This window comes from Narcine bancroftii, chromosome 1, assembly GCF_036971445.1.
Source record: "Narcine bancroftii isolate sNarBan1 chromosome 1, sNarBan1.hap1, whole genome shotgun sequence".
NCBI lineage: Eukaryota > Metazoa > Chordata > Chondrichthyes > Torpediniformes > Narcinidae > Narcine > Narcine bancroftii.
The window spans coordinates 254,503,062-254,521,034 of record NC_091469.1 but is presented as its reverse complement, the minus strand read 5'-3'; the positions used below and the strand labels follow the sequence as shown (position 1 = coordinate 254,521,034).

General features: G+C 46.5%; 1 protein-coding gene across 2 annotated transcripts in view; it reads right to left on the bottom strand.

Annotated features, from left to right (window-relative positions):
* Window positions 1–17,973, bottom strand: part of trim44 (tripartite motif containing 44) — a 101,617-nt gene that overhangs the window by 18,342 nt on the left and 65,302 nt on the right. The window lies entirely within an intron of this gene.

Sequence of the window (17,973 nt, the reverse complement as noted above, 5' to 3'; positions counted from 1 at the left end):
TGTATTATTAGCTCTATTTTTAAGATGCACACAGGTTAGTAATCAAATCTAGTCCATTACTGTCTCGTTTTGAATTACTTGTCGGCAACTAGGATGGCTCTTCAATGTGATTTCTGCCTGAACCGCTCAATTATTTGTGCCCTCCTTCTTTCTCTTAAAGCTGGCACTATTCCATAATGTCAAGAAGTTTCCAGCCTGAATGTTATCTCCATAAACTCATTTTCCCAATCTCATCTGCCCTCAATGAAAAAAATATGAGGAGCATGTGGACTATTTTAATCCCCGATTTATATCCTTCATTCAGCTGTTTCAAACATCTCTCTCCCTGCCACTCTCCCACCAGGCCAAACCTTTTCAAGATCCCCCCAATTCCCCCATTGCACTTGCTTCTCACGTTCTTCCTGATCCTTCATTCTCTCGCCAAGCTTATCTTGTCCACAAGCTGCACCTGATCTTCCTCAACTCGATTCTCTGTAAACCTCTGTGCTGTGCATCAGGAGAGGTATCACTGCTTATGGTTGCCTTTCCGCAGGTAATTTGGCATTTGACCTTCCCTTCAGTCCTTGTAGTTTTGTAGTTGCTTTTAGTACAAGTACCGATTTGGCTGCAGTAAGAAAGAATTTTGGAGCATATGTATATTGACAATAAATTTATTATCATTATCCTTGCAAGCTAACTCCTCGTCTCCAATCTCTTCCTTTCAACAACAGACACATCTCTATGAGTTTTAAACTGTCCATGTACCAAATGCAGTTTGTGAAGGTAGCCAGGAAATGTATAGCAGTCACGTGGAAGTCTGACTCCCAACTAAATATTACATGACGGAATACGGAGTTGTATTCCCCTGAAAGGATATACTGCAGGGGTGGCCAAACTGAGGCTTGCGAGCCACATGAATGTGTGGCTCGAGGAGGTTCTATATATTGGCTGTGTAGTGTTAGTGGGCATGGCTTGCGATCATGTAATTGTGGTGCGTGTGGCTGTGTTGTGGGCAATGGAATTAGCGAAGGCTAAATATGATCCAGGCTCCCAACTCCCCAGTCACTCACCCATCCAAGCTCCCAATCTTGGACCCTCGCCTAGGCCACCTTCCCATCCGAGCTCTCCTTGCCCCAGCCGCTCTCCTATCCGAGCCACCAATGCCCTGGCCACCCACTCACCCAGAGCTCCTGACGCCCCAGCCACTATCCCATCTAAATTCCCGATGCCCTGACTGGGCTCCTCACCTAGACCCGGTCGCCCGCCCATCCGAGCTCCCTAAGCCCCGATTGCCCTCCCATCCAATCTCCCGATGCCCCGAGCATCACAGGTATGTACCGTGGTCAAAGGTAGTATGCGTGTCATAGTCGACTCCCTAAATTTTACCCTAAAAATTCGTCCACAAAATTTGATTGTGTATGTGTACTTTTTTGACTATTGAAACTTTTTTGACTTAAAAACTATATACATCAATAAATATTATTATGTACATTTATTTCTCTATTTATATAATTTTTTGTAATAAAATCTGCATGTAAGAGTAAGATCGAGTGTGTAATATATGTTTTCATAGCTTGCGGCTCTCAAACATCTGAGATTTATTGTATGTGGCTTTTACGTTAAGCAAGTTTGGCCACCTCCGATATACTGGCTTTGGAGGCAGTGCAGAGGAGATACACCAGGTTGATTCTGGAAACGAGGGGTTTAGTAAATTAGGAGAAATTGAGGAGCCTGAGAATATACTCATTGCAGTTTAGAAAGATGAGAGGGGATCTTCTCGAAACAGATAAAATTAGGTAAAGAATAGATAAGATGGAAAAGGGAGCTTGTTTTTGCTGGTGGGTGACGTTAGAACGAGGGGACATGGTGTTAAGGGAAGGAGAGGAACTGCTTCTCCCACAGAGCAGTGAATCTGTGGAATTCTCTGCCCAAAGAAGCAGTGGAAACTGCCTCAGTGAATGTGTTTAAGACAGATTTTTAAAGAATAAGGGAATTAAGGACTCTGTGGAACAGGCAGGAAGGTGGAACTAAGTCCACCGCCAGATCAGCTGTGATCTTATTAAATGGCAGAGCAGGCTCGACAGGCCAGATGTGTTTACTGCTGCTCCTATTTCTCATGTTCTTTTCCACATGACGCAGATGGCCCTGTGATGAGAGACATCCAAGGTCCACTGAAGGTTACCATGTCAAGGAAAGGATCTATTCCATGGTATCACCTACTGACTGTCAATTGGCCCAGCTACTGAAGAGTCAGGAAGCATGGGAAACTTGAATGCCATGGGGCATCAGGGGAATCTCTTGCCATCTGGACTGAAGCAACAATACAGGCCAAGGAATGTGGCTTCAGTCCTTCGATTATTCAGGGGAATATGGAGCTTTATCATTTCTTACAGAGGTGCCACATACAAAAAAAAATAAAACATGACGGACCATGAATCTTTCCCAGCTTCAGCAGCAAAGCATTTCATGGTTTGGTGCACTCAATACTATCACCAAGGCAACAGGCATAATTTACACCAAGCAATTACCTTCTGAATCTCCGGTGTGATTACTGTAAATCAGCAGAAGGTATTAATTTCTGCCAGCTTTTTGAGAGTGGTTTCAAGGCTCCAAAATGGTATCATAATGAAATTTACATTTGGCATAACTTGGAAAGAAAAGGCATTATTTCCTCTTCCTCTGCTCCCGAGGGCACTCATTCTCATTAAGTTGAAAGCACTGGCTGCTCTCAGCACCTTCTGTATCAATGCCCGTTCCCCATAGACAGTGAAGCTCTCACTATTGCTGACTCCCTATTGCCATGTCTCACCCAACAGCAGCGTGACAGTGCCTTACCACCCTGTTAACAGTAGCACAAGGAGACCAACTGTCCACTTAACTCTGGGAATCCATTGGCAGGGTTGCCTCTATCCCAAAAATCTATGCTTCCCAGAAAGGCTCACTGCTGGGTCTAGAAGTTGGAACACAATGAGATATTTTCCCACCCTGACTCCCAAATTCAGCTGAGGCATGTGATAACTCAGCAAGCACTTGAGGAGTTACCCATTTGGACCGATTTGCTGATCTCTTGCCTCAGACTGTTGGGACCCAGCTAGCTACACCTCGCCAATGTGTGGGATCACACAGGCTTTATGCAGTTATCTGAAATGCATTTGTTCCAATTATTTCCTGCTGCAAAAGCAAACTGCATTCAAAGGAAGATCACTGGCCGTGGATGGGAAACATTCCTTTCTTTTAATTAAGTTTCAGATTAATAAAAATAAGAATGATACAGAGAGATGGGGATTGCATTAACAAGGTTTAACATACACAAACACAGTCATGGAGCAGCATGTGGAGATTGAGCCTCCCAATCTCTTGAAGGCCCAACATGAAAAGGAATCAAATTTTATTACAAAAATATCTCCCTAACTAAGAAACAAAACAGAAAACAGGAGTTGAACTACCGTGTCTCAGTGGTTAATTCCGCTCCTCCACATTCACACAAAAAAACTGTTGAAAATTATTTGGAAAGGACTAAATCACATCGTATGAAAATGTCAAATTTAACCAAAAGTCAACAGCACCACTTCTGACTTTTTCGAAATGGAGGACCATCGCCTTCCCAAGATCGTGTTATATGGCGAGCTCTCCACTGGCCACCGTGACAGAGGTGCACCAAAGAAGAGGTACAAGGACTGCCTAAAGAAATCTCTTGGTGCCTGCCACATTGACCACCGCCAGTGGGCTGATATCGCCTCAAACCGTGCATCTTGGCGCCTCACAGTTCGGCAGGCAGCAACCTCCTTTGAAGAAGACCGCAGAGCCCACCTCACTGACAAAAGACAAAGGAGGAAAAACCCAACACCCAACCCCAACCAACCAATTTTCCGCTGCAACCGTGTCTGCCTGTCCCGCATCGGACTTGTCAGCCACAAACGAGCCTGCAGCTGACGTGGACTTTTACCCCCTCCATAAATCTTCGTCCGAGAAGCCAAGCCAAAGAAAGAAAAAACATGCTATAGTTTGGGAAGATCATTGACACAATAGTAAGTGGTTTAGGGGCTTTCTATTGGAGTAGAATGGACCACCTGGCTATTAAAGTAACAGATGCAATCACAAGACAAGCTGAAGCAGATCACTGCCCAGAGCCCAAAACTTGTCATCCAAAAAGCACAGTCATAGCATGAGGAAAACAGCTGAAATAATATCTTTTCAGGGAAGGGCAGGACCAAAACATATGTGTCAGGAAGCCACCTCAGAAGCATTCATCATCACTGGCAGTGGAGGGGAATCGTTCCTGATCGCTGGCAGTGGAGGGGAATCGTTCCTGATCGCTGGCAGTGGAGGGGAATCGTTCCTGATCGCTGGCAGTGGAGGGGAATCGTTCCTGATCGCTGGCAGTGGAGGGGAATCGTTCCTGATCGCTGGCAGTGGAGGGGAATCGTTCCTGATCGCTGGCAGTGGAGGGGAATCGTTCCTGATCGCTGGCAGTGGAGGGGAATCGTTCCTGATCGCTGGCAGTGGAGGGGAATCGTTCCTGATCGCTGGCAGTGGAGGGGAATCGTTCCTGATCGCTGGCAGTGGAGGGGAATCGTTCCTGATCGCTGGCAGTGGAGGGGAATCGTTCCTGATCGCTGGCAGTGGAGGGGAATCGTTCCTGATCGCTGGCAGTGGAGGGGAATCGTTCCTGATCGCTGGCAGTGGAGGGGAATCGTTCCTGATCGCTGGCAGTGGAGGGGAATCGTTCCTGATCGCTGGCAGTGGTGGGGAATCGTTCCTGATCGCTGGCAGTGGTGGGGAATCGTTCCTGATCGCTGGCAGTGGAGGGGAATCGTTCCTGATCGCTGGCAGTGGAGGGGAATCGTTCCTGATCGCTGGCAGTGGAGGGGAATCGTTCCTGATCGCTGGCAGTGGAGGGGAATCGTTCCTGATCGCTGGCAGTGGAGGGGAATCGTTCCTGATCGCTGGCAGTGGAGGGGAATCGTTCCTGATCGCTGGCAGTGGAGGGGAATCGTTCCTGATCGCTGGCAGTGGAGGGGAATCGTTCCTGATCGCTGGCAGTGGAGGGGAATCGTTCCTGATCGCTGGCAGTGGAGGGGAATCGTTCCTGATCGCTGGCAGTGGAGGGGAATCGTTCCTGATCGCTGGCAGTGGAGGGGAATCGTTCCTGATCGCTGGCAGTGGAGGGGAATCGTTCCTGATCGCTGGCAGTGGAGGGGAATCGTTCCTGATCGCTGGCAGTGGAGGGGAATCGTTCCTGATCACTGGCAGTGGAGGGGAATCATTAATCATCGCTGGCAGTGGAGGGGATCGTTCCTGATCACTGGCAGTGGAGGGGGATCGTTCCTGATCACTGGCAGTGGAGGGGAATCGTTCCTGATCACTGGCAGTGGAGGGGAATCGTTCCTGATCACTGGCAGTGGAGGGGAATCGTTCATCATCGCTGGCAGTGGAGGAGAATCGTTCATCATCGCTGGCAGTGGAGGGGAATCGTTCCTGATCGCTGGCAGTGGAGGGGAATCGTTCCTGATCGCTGGCAGTGGAGGGGAATCGTTCCTGATCACTGGCAGTGGAGGGGAATCGTTCCTGATCACTGGCAGTGGAGGGGAATCGTTCCTGATCACTGGCAGTGGAGGGGAATCGTTCCTGATCACTGGCAGTGGAGGGGAATCGTTCCTGATCACTGGCAGTGGAGGGGAATCGTTCCTGATCACTGGCAGCGGAGGGGAATCGTTCCTGATCACTGGCAGCGGAGGGGAATCGTTCCTGATCACTTGCAGCGGAGGGGAATCGTTCCTGATCACTGGCAGCGGAGGGGAATCGTTCCTGATCACTGGCAGCGGAGGGGAATACTTCCTGATCACTGGCAGTGGAGGGGAAATCGTTCCTGATCACTGGCAGTGGAGGGGAATCGTTCCTGATCACTGGCAGTGGAGGGGAATCGTTCCTGATCACTGGCAGTGGAGGGGAATCGTTCCTGATCACTGGCAGTGGAGGGGAATCGTTCCTGATCACTGGCAGCGGAGGGGAATCGTTCCTGATCACTGGCAGTGGAGGGGAATCTTTCCTGATCACTGGCAGTGGAGGGGAATCGTTCCTGATCACTGGCAGTGGAGGGGAATCGTTCATCATCGCTGGCAATGGAGGGGAATCGTTCCTCATCACTGGCAGTGGAGGGGAATCGTTCCTCATCACTGGCAGTGGAAGGGAATCGTTCCTGATCACTGGCAGTGGAAGGGAACCGTTCCTGATCATGGCAGTGGAAGGGAACCGTTCCTGATCACTGACAGTGGAGGGGAATCATTCATCATCACTGGCAGTGACAGGAAACTGTCCCCTGTCTCTGAATCCTATCCTGCCATCAGGAAAGAGGTCTAGATGCCACAAGACTCGCACCACCAAGTTCAGGAACAGTTACTATCCCTGCACCATCAGACTCCTCAACAACAAACTCTATCAGTGGCCTTTTTACACTGGGCAAGCAGTGATCCTACTTGGACCTGGGTGAAAATCCCAGGAAGACAGGACCTACTGGGCTACACCACAATCCAAATTCCCTGTAATTTGCCCTCCTTGGCAATTTAGGGGGGTGGTGGTGGGGTCCTGCCACCAGCGATGATGTGCTACACACTGAGGCTATTCTAACTAGAATTCTCAGGGTCTAAGATTTGGACTTTTATGTTGCTCCCCATTGTTCATTCAATCCGACCTTCACTGATATGTGAACTGGACATGGGGTGTTTATTTCATCATCGTGTGAACACATGTCTTTAAAGCACTTATTTATCCAGTTTTCCAATCGGCGTTGAATGAGATTCAGATTTGGTGATATGGTCCAAATGTTTAATGAGATGCCCTCCGCTTTGGGGCTGTGACGGAGGCACAGTGCGGGATTAATAGCCAGCTTTGTTACCCATAATCTTTCATGCAGCTGGAACTGCTTTGGGAAAGAGGGTGACCTGGGGAAATTACCCGGGTCCACAGCCACAGACCTAGGTAATTTTCCCTGGCTGACATTTTCAGACCACCAGTCCACAGGAGGGTCTCCAGGAAAATTTCCCGGGGAATCCCCATTTTACACGGAACTGTGAAAAGGCTGAGTGAATCACTTAAGGGGTCTTACTTTTCACATCATCTATCACTGAATTTTTTTTCCTATTGCACAGTTTGTTTACATTTCTTTCCTTGTTTACATTTGTCTTGTTTGTATACATATCTTTTTCTCAAGTACAGTTTACAATTTTTATTTTATTTTATTTTTCATAGACTCGTTAAACAAATATTATAACTTTTTTTAACATTCATGTAACACACAGAGTCTATATTTAATCCCCCATCCCCTGAAAATGGGAAGGGTCGTGGCTGTCACATTTCAGCACTGCCCCCTACCTATTCAGAGGACACACCAGCTGCCAATCAAGGTTTGGTTCCACCCCACACATTTTTGCACACCTTGCTGCTGGGATCATGTAAATTACCTGGACTGGACTCTCAGTCTGCCTGTACTTGTCCTTGGGCCATTGGCCATCTTTCCCGATTCCCTCTTTCCATCTTATCTACATTTAATCCTGAAGCGGTGACAGGGTTCTTACAAAGTCCGTTGCCTCTCTTGGTTCCTTAAAAAACTCTTTCCCCTCCCACCCTTACCACCTTCAGCATTGCCGGGTGAAGGAGGGTAAACTCGATTCTTTTTTGTTTAAGGCTCCTTTTAACTGGGTCAAATTCCCTTCTGCATTTCAATAGCGCCATGCTTACGTCCGGGTAGAATAAAACCTTCTCCCCGAGTACAGTTTACAGTTACCAATAAGTAGAAATTCTGCCTGATGGACAGGAAATAGAATCGGAGTTGTATGTGATGTCATGCATGACTGTACTCTGAGAATAAATCTAAGCTTTGAACGTGGAGAATGCAGAGATAGATCAGGGTAGAAGTACACATTAAGTCCTCAACTGCTGAAAAGGTAAACCAGTGCTTTGCCAGAGTAATGATTTCTTCTGGGGACTTTTAGAGTGAAATTGTAACAACCTTCTCAGAAGTTGAATATAAATTTGAAGTTTATTCTGTCAAGTCTTATATCACCACCATTTGTTTCACTTCCCTGATTTTGAAATGAATCCATTTCTCTGTATCTCAGAGTGATGACCAAGGTTCCTCATACAAACTTTACCCTGTCCAGGGAGAAGGGACCACATCTCACCAGGACGAAGATCCACTGCCATGGCAGCAGCCAGAGCTGGTGCCAGAATGAGATCGGCAAATACATCAGAGATGGTGGCTATCAAATTATTCAGTCACCTGGTGCCTGCTTTCATTTCAAACTCTGGGACATAGTTTGTGGGATCTCACAGGTTGTTTGTGACTTGGATTCAAGCTCCTTGTGGTTGTTGAGATGGAGCAGTGATGTGATATTGTGCAAAGGGAAGTAATTTTCCCACAGTCTCCACCACTTCAAGGATCCCAACCACACTCCTTCCAGACACATCTTGGAAGACATGGGAATTAAAACCAAGAGATTGGCCATTCAGCCCAACCAGTCTGTGCTTCATTTATGCAGCACATCTTTCATTCAGCTCTCTACAACTTCAGAGTACTCAGAAACCTCCAGCTGCTTTCCACTATCCCCCTTCTACTCTCAACCATTGTACAGGAAGGAAACTGCTTCTGCCTATCAATGTGGGAACACGCCCTTCAGCCTACCAAGTCTGTGCTGTTCATCAAGCAGCCTACCTCATCCCATCCTGTATCATCTTTTAACAACCTTAAACGCTCTTGTTTGTACCTCCTCACCCAATGTGACAGCTTTGCGTTGCACATCACCTGGGGATTTTGGAAGGACTGGGAGTATGCCAGTTATCAGTTCTTAGGCTACATTGGAACCAATGAGGTCCACATAGCCAGCAATGAGCAAGACCACGCGTGATAGTACATTGCTCCTTCCCAACCCCTTGCACTTGGCTGACCAATGCTTCCTGGTCAATAGACCATATGCTTCCAAACCATCCTGTGATCCCTGGCTCTGCTGAAGCTATTGGGCAGCCAATATATCAGAGCAGGTGGGGAATAATATCTCCTTTCAGGACTCGTTCAGCATCCAAGGTTGAACCAATGCTATTCCTGTGATCAAACTAAGAGAACCTTCTCCCAGCCACACAGATAAATGCTTCATTCCAACCACAAGAGATTGCATCTGCAAAGCAGCATTTTTCAATTAAATATTAAATTTGGCATCATACAACATCTCATGGCACTGCTTGAGGCCTCACCCAGACTAACAGTGACATCCAGAGTGGATACCATGGCCTAATGGGGAGATTTCATGAGCCGAACACCTTCGAGATGGTGATAGTGGCGAAGATGAAGAGTAGCTGCATTGTGAGTGATTTAATACTGCATCCAGTGAAAGAACAATACACTGGCTGAGTTCATAATGGTTGTAAATCATATGCCAGGACACACAGTACAGATACATTTTTAATGGCACTTATATCAGCATTACTAGGGTCAGGCACCATTATATATGCTCATTAAAAATTCACCTCGCAAAATTGTAATTGCATTTGAGGTAAGTGTCCTTCTAATGGCTGCTGCAGGAAACACCGGCTCTCCTGCTGTGACCAGAGCCATTTTACATTTGCCCATCCATTTCTCACAGCACACAGCCATCCTGTTCCACAGAGAGTTAGCTCTGCCTCTGTTCAGCCCTGTCTTGTGGTACTATACCAACCTGGGGAGTCCAAGCAGTCATTACCCAATCAAAAGTAAACCAATTAACATCGCAGGTGACCAGAAAGACAGCAGGATGACATTTACAGGGCACCTTTTGAGATTCAGGAGGCCACATACAGTTTTGCAGACAATGAAGTGCTTTTGCAGTGTGGCCATTGTCGTATTGTGGGAACACTCAGCAGCCATGGTGAGTATGTACGATCACACAAACAGCAATGTGAAAATACCCAATTTGTTTTCAGATGAGAGTTAAACATGAGCAAGCAATCCATCCTGACTTGGAAATATAGCATCCAATCAAAATCCTGGAACTTTCTCACCAACAGGTCAGAGTGCTGCCACTAGATCAGAGCATCCAATCTTGATGTCCTTGTGTGCTTTCTCTGTGCCTCTGTGAGTTTTTCCAGGTGCTCCAACTTCTTTCCACATCTCAAAAGCATGCTTGTCAGGAGGTAAACTGGCCACTGTGTGCTGCCTCTACTGTGTAGGTGAGTTGGGGATGATGGGAATGTAGGGAGAATTTGGAAATAGCTCAAAACAGGATTAGTGTGATTACTGATCAGCATGGACTAGGTGGGCCGAAGGGCCTGTTTCTGTGCTGATCCTCCAGATCATCCTATGACTGAGAGCACTGTTTTGAACTCCTTCCATAGAAGGACCACAACAGTTCAAGAAGGTGGTTCACCATCACCATCATCATCCCAAGGGCAATAAGGGGTTCTTAAATAAATTCTGGCTTCACCATTGAGATTCAGGTCCAAAAAATTAGTAAATAAAACTTCCTTAAAATAATGTCATTGGATCAACTGAGCAGAGAGGTGATGCCTCAGTGGAACATCTCTCTGATAAACAGTACCTTTGGCAGTGTAGGACTCCATCAGTGCCTTGAGGGGAATAAAACAGATGGTGTCGGGTTAATAGGTTGGGAGAGGAATTTTGCTTCCATCTGCTAAACGCTCATAAATATTTTCATGAACAGATTTCATGCTGCTCCAAAGAAACCATGCAGCAATTTGTAAGTGTTCCCCGTCTGGTATGCCAGTAATTCTGGAAGACTGGTGAAACACTGTGATTCCTCATTTGCTATAGTGTTTCTCTGCAGGTTAGAATCGCAGCTGGAATGTGTTTGAAGTGCCAGTTGATGAAGTAGACAAAGATGATGTGGTCAAACAATAATCATGGCTTTTATGAGCAGAAACTCATGGTACAATAATGAAAGACAATAGATGTATATACAGTTATATCCTTAACAATAGAGATAATGCACAGCCAATGTTAGTACAGCAAGGCTTACCAGAGGGGAGACAGGCAGCTTGGCAGACATTCACCACATTGTAACACAAGGGTCACTGTGCACCAAGTAATTTGGATGTTAAACAGCATGTTACCAATGATTAGATAACTTCAAAGGGAAGTCATTGTTTTAAGAAGCCATGGCCCATTTCTAGATGGGCCCCTTAGTGCACACTGCAAACACCGCTGCTGATTGGATTAATGACTCCCTCTTACAGAAGTAGGGTTTCTGGCCAACACTTTTGAATCACAGGCTTATATTTACATGGAACAGATAAGGAGCCAAATAAAACAATAGTAATTTGAAATCACAAAAAGGCACATGAACCCTTTTCTCCAAGTTGACCTCCCAATGACCAACCATATCAATTCCGCATCTCATTGCCGCACCAACATGTTTGTCCATTGCCTCATGCAATGCCAAACCTAGGCTGCCTGCAAATTGGAAGAACACCACCTTAAATTCCACCTGAGCACTCCAAGATAGAAAGGGTCCAAAGGGTTCCCATTTTCAAGTCACCAGAAAACACAGCCGAGTTCTCAATGTGTCTCTTATCCTAATGACCCCGTTCAAGTGTGGCTGCAACAGACTACGTATGGAATCAAAGTACGAGGGTATGGAATCAAAGTACGAGGGCACCAAGTGCTGCTATGTACTGAGGTTCTACCTGTCCCAGGTGTTGAGATGGATGGGCCTGGCCCTATAGTGTTGGAATCTAGGGGTTAAAACATTATGAAATAAATGATTAATCAATAAGTTTATTTGTACTGCATGAGTCAGGGAAAGAGGAATGTGGCTAAGTGGCTGTCACAGCATGGAGCAAAGTTGGCTGAACAGAAATTGGCCGCTCCCAAGATACAGGGAGAGGATATGCATAAAACGATTTAGGAGGAATGCTCAACTGAAGGAGGTGGGAAGTAGCACAGGAGACACAGGCCAGATCAGAACAAAGAATGGCCCGCAAGAATCAAAGGGAATGGAAAACCAGTCTAGGAGGAAGATTAAGGCACGAGGAGGTGTTAAAGAGAACAGCAGAAATTGGCCAGACAGGGACCAAATGGTGATTAGAAATATCTGGGGATGAATTAATTTCAGATCTAAACAACAGGATAGTCTGGCCTGGAGGATTAACATGGGAAGGCTACACCCCAGAAATCTGCAAAACAGGAGATGACTTGTGATAACCCTTATGCAAAAAGATCTAGCAGGGAAAACAACTTTTGTTCTGTGTGATAAGATTGACCTATATAAACTGTGCCAACTGGACAATAGGGGTCAGTCTCGGGGAGTAGCTCACTGGCAGGTGACCTATGAACTAACAGACTGACCCAGAGCTCTGTTAAGTTTTATTCTTGTGCTGTGCTGTGCTGTGTGGTGTAATAAACTGACTGTTGAACCGAATACCTTCTCCTATCACTTCATTCAACGAACGCGCTGGACTCAGCTCACACATAGACTAAATTAAGAGTAAATAAATTAAAGCCAGAGTCCAACAATAGCCACACAATATCCCAGTCACCTGAACTTTGCCACTACCTATCCTTTGTGGAAAAGTTTTGGACCACAAGGGCATCAAGCAGAACGTCCTACAGACACTGAGAGATGAGGACTTGATGGGCACAGTCAGGTAGTTCTGCAAGCAGGCCGTCCAGGCAATCTGGTACAATGCCCCAACGCCAGGGCTCACAAACCAGGACAAGGACTCGGCCTGGCTGGCGGTGAGGGGTGACATCCCAGTCAGATCCTTCCTGTTTCTTTTTCTTTGGCTTGGCTTCGCGGACGAAGATTTATGGAGGGGGTAAAAAGTCCACGTCAGCTGCAGGCTCGTTTGTGGCTGACCAGTCCGATGCGGGACAGGCAGACACGATTGCAGCGGTTGCAAGGGAAAATTGGTTGGTTGGGGTTGGGTGTTGGGTTTTTCCTCCTTTGCCTTTTGTCAGTGAGGTGGGCTCTGCGGTCTTCTTCAAAGGAGGCTGCTGCCCGCCAAACTGTGAGGCGCCAAGATGCACGGTTTGAGGCGTTATCAGCCCACTGGCGGTGGTCAACAAAACTCAAAACGGTCAATCAGTTTACCTATCTCGGCTGCACCATTTCATCAGATGCAAGGATCGACAAAAACGATCCTTCCTGTACAACCAGAACATCACCCACAATGCACGGTGTCCCCCAAATGACTGCAGTGATGTGGAGATAATCACTCGATTCTTTGCAGAATGCAGATTTGCCAAGATTGTGGGTGGAAGGATGCAAGGATCCTTGTCATGGTTCATCCCCAGCAGCAGCATAACAGAGGACTCTGATTTATGGGCTGTTCCTCGGGATGCCCACTTAACCAGACATCAGGAACTGTTGTCTGGTGAAAGATTTTGGTCTGCCCGAAACCTGTTGGTCTTTCAGGATACAGAGATGTCGGTGTGGGAATGCTACAGACTGGCACACTCCAGGCTGCAGGACGCACTGAGACTTGGTGCAGGCAATGTGAGGGCGCTGTGGGAAATGACCAGTTGACACGTCCTTCTGTTTCTGGGCATTGAGAGGCTGAAACCAAGGGGAAGTCCCTCAAACAACAGAGGGGGAATGACGACCAAGTGCCTCAGTGGTAGCAATGGGGTAAATAGAAATGAATGTACAATGTACAGGGATGGAAATGTATGAATTTGAAACCAAGGACAGGAAGAAACTTTGAATAGTTTTCCTTTTGTTAATAATATATTGTGAATAAAGTCTAATTTTGGTTAATTAAAAAAAACTTTCCAAGCAGATAGCACTAAGATTGACTTTTCCATTTTCTGTTAACCCCTCCGCCAATCCCTCTCTTTCTCTTTCCCTGACTCCCTTCATCCAGCACCCCACCCCTTCCTTTTCTTCTCCTATCAGAGAGCTAGTCCTCCCACCTCAGTTTTTATCTCTTCTACGCTCCCACTTGCATCCACCTGTAAGCCTGTGCTCCTCCCCCTGCTCCTTCCTCTGTCCTCTCCACCTCCCCCCTCCCCCTACCTTCTTATCTAGGAACTTGCCTGTTTTTACTTATACTTGACAAAGGGCCCAGGCCTGAAACCTGAGTTACCCTTTACTTCCTATGGTTGCTGTTTGACCTGCTGAGTTTCTCCAACATGTTTGTGTACTGCACTCGACCCCAGTATCTGCAGACTTTCTTCTTTAACCCTAAAGTTAATAGATCAGGAAATGCATGGCAGATAAATCTACATCTAAATTTTACATTTAAATTAAGACATACAGCACGGTAACAGGCCATTTCAGCCCACAAGTCTGTGCTGCCGCCAATTTATATACAATTAACCTACATCCCGGTCGGTATGTTTGGAACGGTGGGAGGAAACTGGAGCCCCCAGAGAAAACCCATGCAGTCACAGGGAGAATGTAAAACTCCTTAAAGACAGCACGGGATTTGAATCACGACCTGGATCGGTGGCACTGTAAAGGCGATGCAATAACCGCTATGCCAACTGTGCTGCCTGAGTCTTTTCTGATGCCCTGCCAGCAAGAGATTCTTCCCCTCTCTGGACTATCTCACAAAAATCTTGCTGTGTCCCATGGGAAAATACACAAGATCAAGAGGAACTTGTAGTAGTGGCTCAGGTGCGGTGGAGGCTACTTTAAAGGAGGCAGTGAGAGCTGCATCCACTCACTGCTCTGAAGGGGCTTACTTCCCTTTTTCCCCCTTTCATTTTATCTTTTACAAAATGGTACTGGGACATAGGGACACTTTGCTAGCCTTTGGATAGCATGCTAAGGAAAGCTTTCACTGGACCTTGGCACACATGAGATTAATAAGTAAATTTAAGAGGGGCTCTGGTGCAGGGGATGATATTTCTTCCTTCATCTATAACATCCTCCCCACCCACAGGGAGCTGATGATATACATTGGGTTGGGTGGAGCTGGGTGAGATGAATATCCTAATAAAGCATATCAGGTTGGATTGGGCCAGTTCAGCTCAGGATGATTTGCAAACTATTGCTTCATGTGGTAACTCCTCGAGATTAACATAATCTCCACAGTGTAGCTTTCATCTCCTCACTGCCCATGACCATGTCCTGGCCAGACTCTCTGTGATGATAGGTGATCCCTACTTGACTACTCTCTTTCCTGTTATCGATCAGATTGATCATCTCTCTGCGTATGAGAGCCACTGAAGAGAATATTACTTTGATTAAAGGTTCCTTTAGGTAAAAACACAAAATGCTGGAGAAGCTCAGCAGGTCAAACAGTGTCTTTATGTAGCAAAGGGAAAGATACAGAACCGACGTTTTGGGCTTGAGCCCTTCATCAAAGTATGAGAAAATGCCAGCAGGTGTCTGAACAAAAGATTGGGGATGGCAAAGGCAGGAGATGATAGGTGGAGAAAGGAGGGAAGGGACAGCAGCAATGAGAGGGAGGGGTGATGGCTGGGTGGTTGGAAGAATTGGAAAGACAGGAAAAGGGGGGAGGGTAAGCAGGTTTAGGGGAAAGCAGTGAAGTCAATGTTAACACCATCTGGTTGGAGGGTGCCCAGATGGAAAATAAGGTGTTCATTCAATTTGTGGGTGGACAGGGCAGGACAGTACACAAGGCCATGGAGAGGCATGAGTTTGACTCAGAATTAAAATGATTTGCCACTGGGAGGTCGCTGTGGATGTGAATGGAGCAGAGGTGCTGAGAGAAGCGATCTCCCAGTCTATGACCAGTCTCCCCAATGTAGAGAAGGCTACAAAGTGAGCACCGGATGCAGTATACAAGTTCTATGAATGTACAAATGAAGCGTTGTTTCACATGAAAGGCTTGTTTGGGGGGGCCATGGACCGTGGTGAGGGAGGAGTGGGCACAGGGGAAGGTGGGGAGGGATGAGTGCATGAGGGAATCATGGAGGGAGTGGTCCCTGCGGAAAGCTGAGAGGGGAGGAGAGGGAAAAATGTGTCTGGTGGTAAGATCCTGTAGTAAGTGTCAGAAATTCCAGTGGATGATGTGTTGGATGCGGAGGCTGGTGGAGTGGGAGGTGAGAATGAGGGGGATTCTATGTTTGTTGCGTCTGGGGGTGGAGAAGGGGCAGGGCACTTGAGCAGGAAATGGAGAAGATATGAGAGGGTTGAGTTGATAAAGGTAGAGGGGAAGCCACGTTTGTGGAAGAAGGCAGACATTTTGGATGATCTGGACTGGAAGACCTCATCTTGAGAACAGATGCAGCGGAAACTGAGAAATTGAGAGAAGGGGATGGAATCCTTGCAGGGGGCAGGGTGTGAGGAAGTGTAGTCCAGGTAGTTGTGGGAGTTAGAAGGTTTGTAGTATCAATCGGAGGAAAGATTGTCTCCCGAGTTGGAGACAGAGAGATCCAGGAAGGGGAGATGGTCAAGATAAGTTTGAGATCAGGTTGGAAGGTGGCCACGAAGTAGATGAAGTTATCAAGCTCATCGCGGTTACATGAGGCAGCCCCGATGTAGTCGTCAATATACCGGAGGAAGAGTTGGGGGGGGGAGGGGGGGGGTTCTTGCCTGTGTAGGCTTATAGCATGGATTGCTCCACAAAGTCCACAAACAGGCAGTTGCAGCTGAGACCCCTGCGGGTACCCATGGCTACTCCTTTAATTTGGAGGAAGTGAGACAAGTTAAAGGAGAAGTTACTTAGAGTGAGGACAAGTTCTGCCAGGCAGAGGAGGGTGGTGGTAGAGGGTGATTGATTGGGTCTCTGGTCCAGGAAGAAGCAAAGTGCTTTCAGTATGGGGGAGAGAGGTATAGAGGTATAAAGGGATTGTTCATCCATTCCAGGAAAAAGTGAAGCAAAGATTTGACCTGAGCTCCCAGTTGCCAAGGTTGGTTATAGCTCATTATAAATGAGCAGTTTGGTTATCTTTGATGAATGTGATTTAATCCACATTAACCCATGTTATAATATTAACCCACATTTAATAGAGCCCACAATCTCTACATGGAAATTGACCTGCGCTTTTCATTCACAGCCAACGCCTACTTAACAATAAAGGTTCAATGGTTGATGTGAACATTTGAGACCTACCTCTAACAAAAGCAATCAGCTTGATCCGCCTACTCATGGCATCAATAAACAATACTCGTCTAACCATGGTGCTTTAATCACTGAACCACAAGCTCTAGCAGACAGCTAAACAGAGGGACTTTGCTCCTTGTTAATGTTTTGCTGTTTCTGTCATTCCTGATGCATCTTTCTGCCCACTGTTTTGCATCTTCTTTATTCTGATACTTCTCCAACTCTCTTCCTATGAACATGCATAATAAACACTGTTGTTTCACAGTAGCTCAAGGCTTTCATTCAATGTCATTTTCAAAAATACAGAAACTGAAACCAAATTTTACTTTAACCAGGTGCATAAATCTACCTGTACATTTTAACTTGTTGTTCATTCACTCTACTAATCTATTCCCAGCCATGAATTTGACCTTAATTTCTCCTTTCCAACATTAAACAGAATAACACCTGAAGAACCAGAGGTCTTTAAAATTTTCAGTCCTGGTCCCAGAGTCACAGAACATGGAGAGAGGCCCTTTGGCTCACCAAGTCTATGCTAACCATCAAGTACTCATTTACAAGCTTACGACCTACTCGACTTGCATCCATCTGCACATATGACCAAATTAATTTTTTTAAATTATATAAGAAAAAAACATTAAATTTACACGGTTTATGTTGTATTTGACAAACTACAACAAGGAATACAGGGCATGTAGGAGCCAAAACGACCGGACTTAGCTTGTTAGTCGGCGTTCGGTGGTCCATAGGCTGGGCACGACCATCTTGATTCCAATGTGCTTACGCGAATCTTCGGTTGGCGCATGTGCAGTGGGTTTGTGTAATGGAGTTCGGTTGGCGCATGCATGGTGGGTCATGTATTATAGTTCGGTTGGCATATGCGTGTTGGGTTCATGTATTAGAGTCTGGTTGGTGCACGCGTGGTGGGTTCGTGTATTGGAGTTCAGTTGGCACATGTGCGAGAGTTAAGGGCGTGAATTCAATATCATCAGG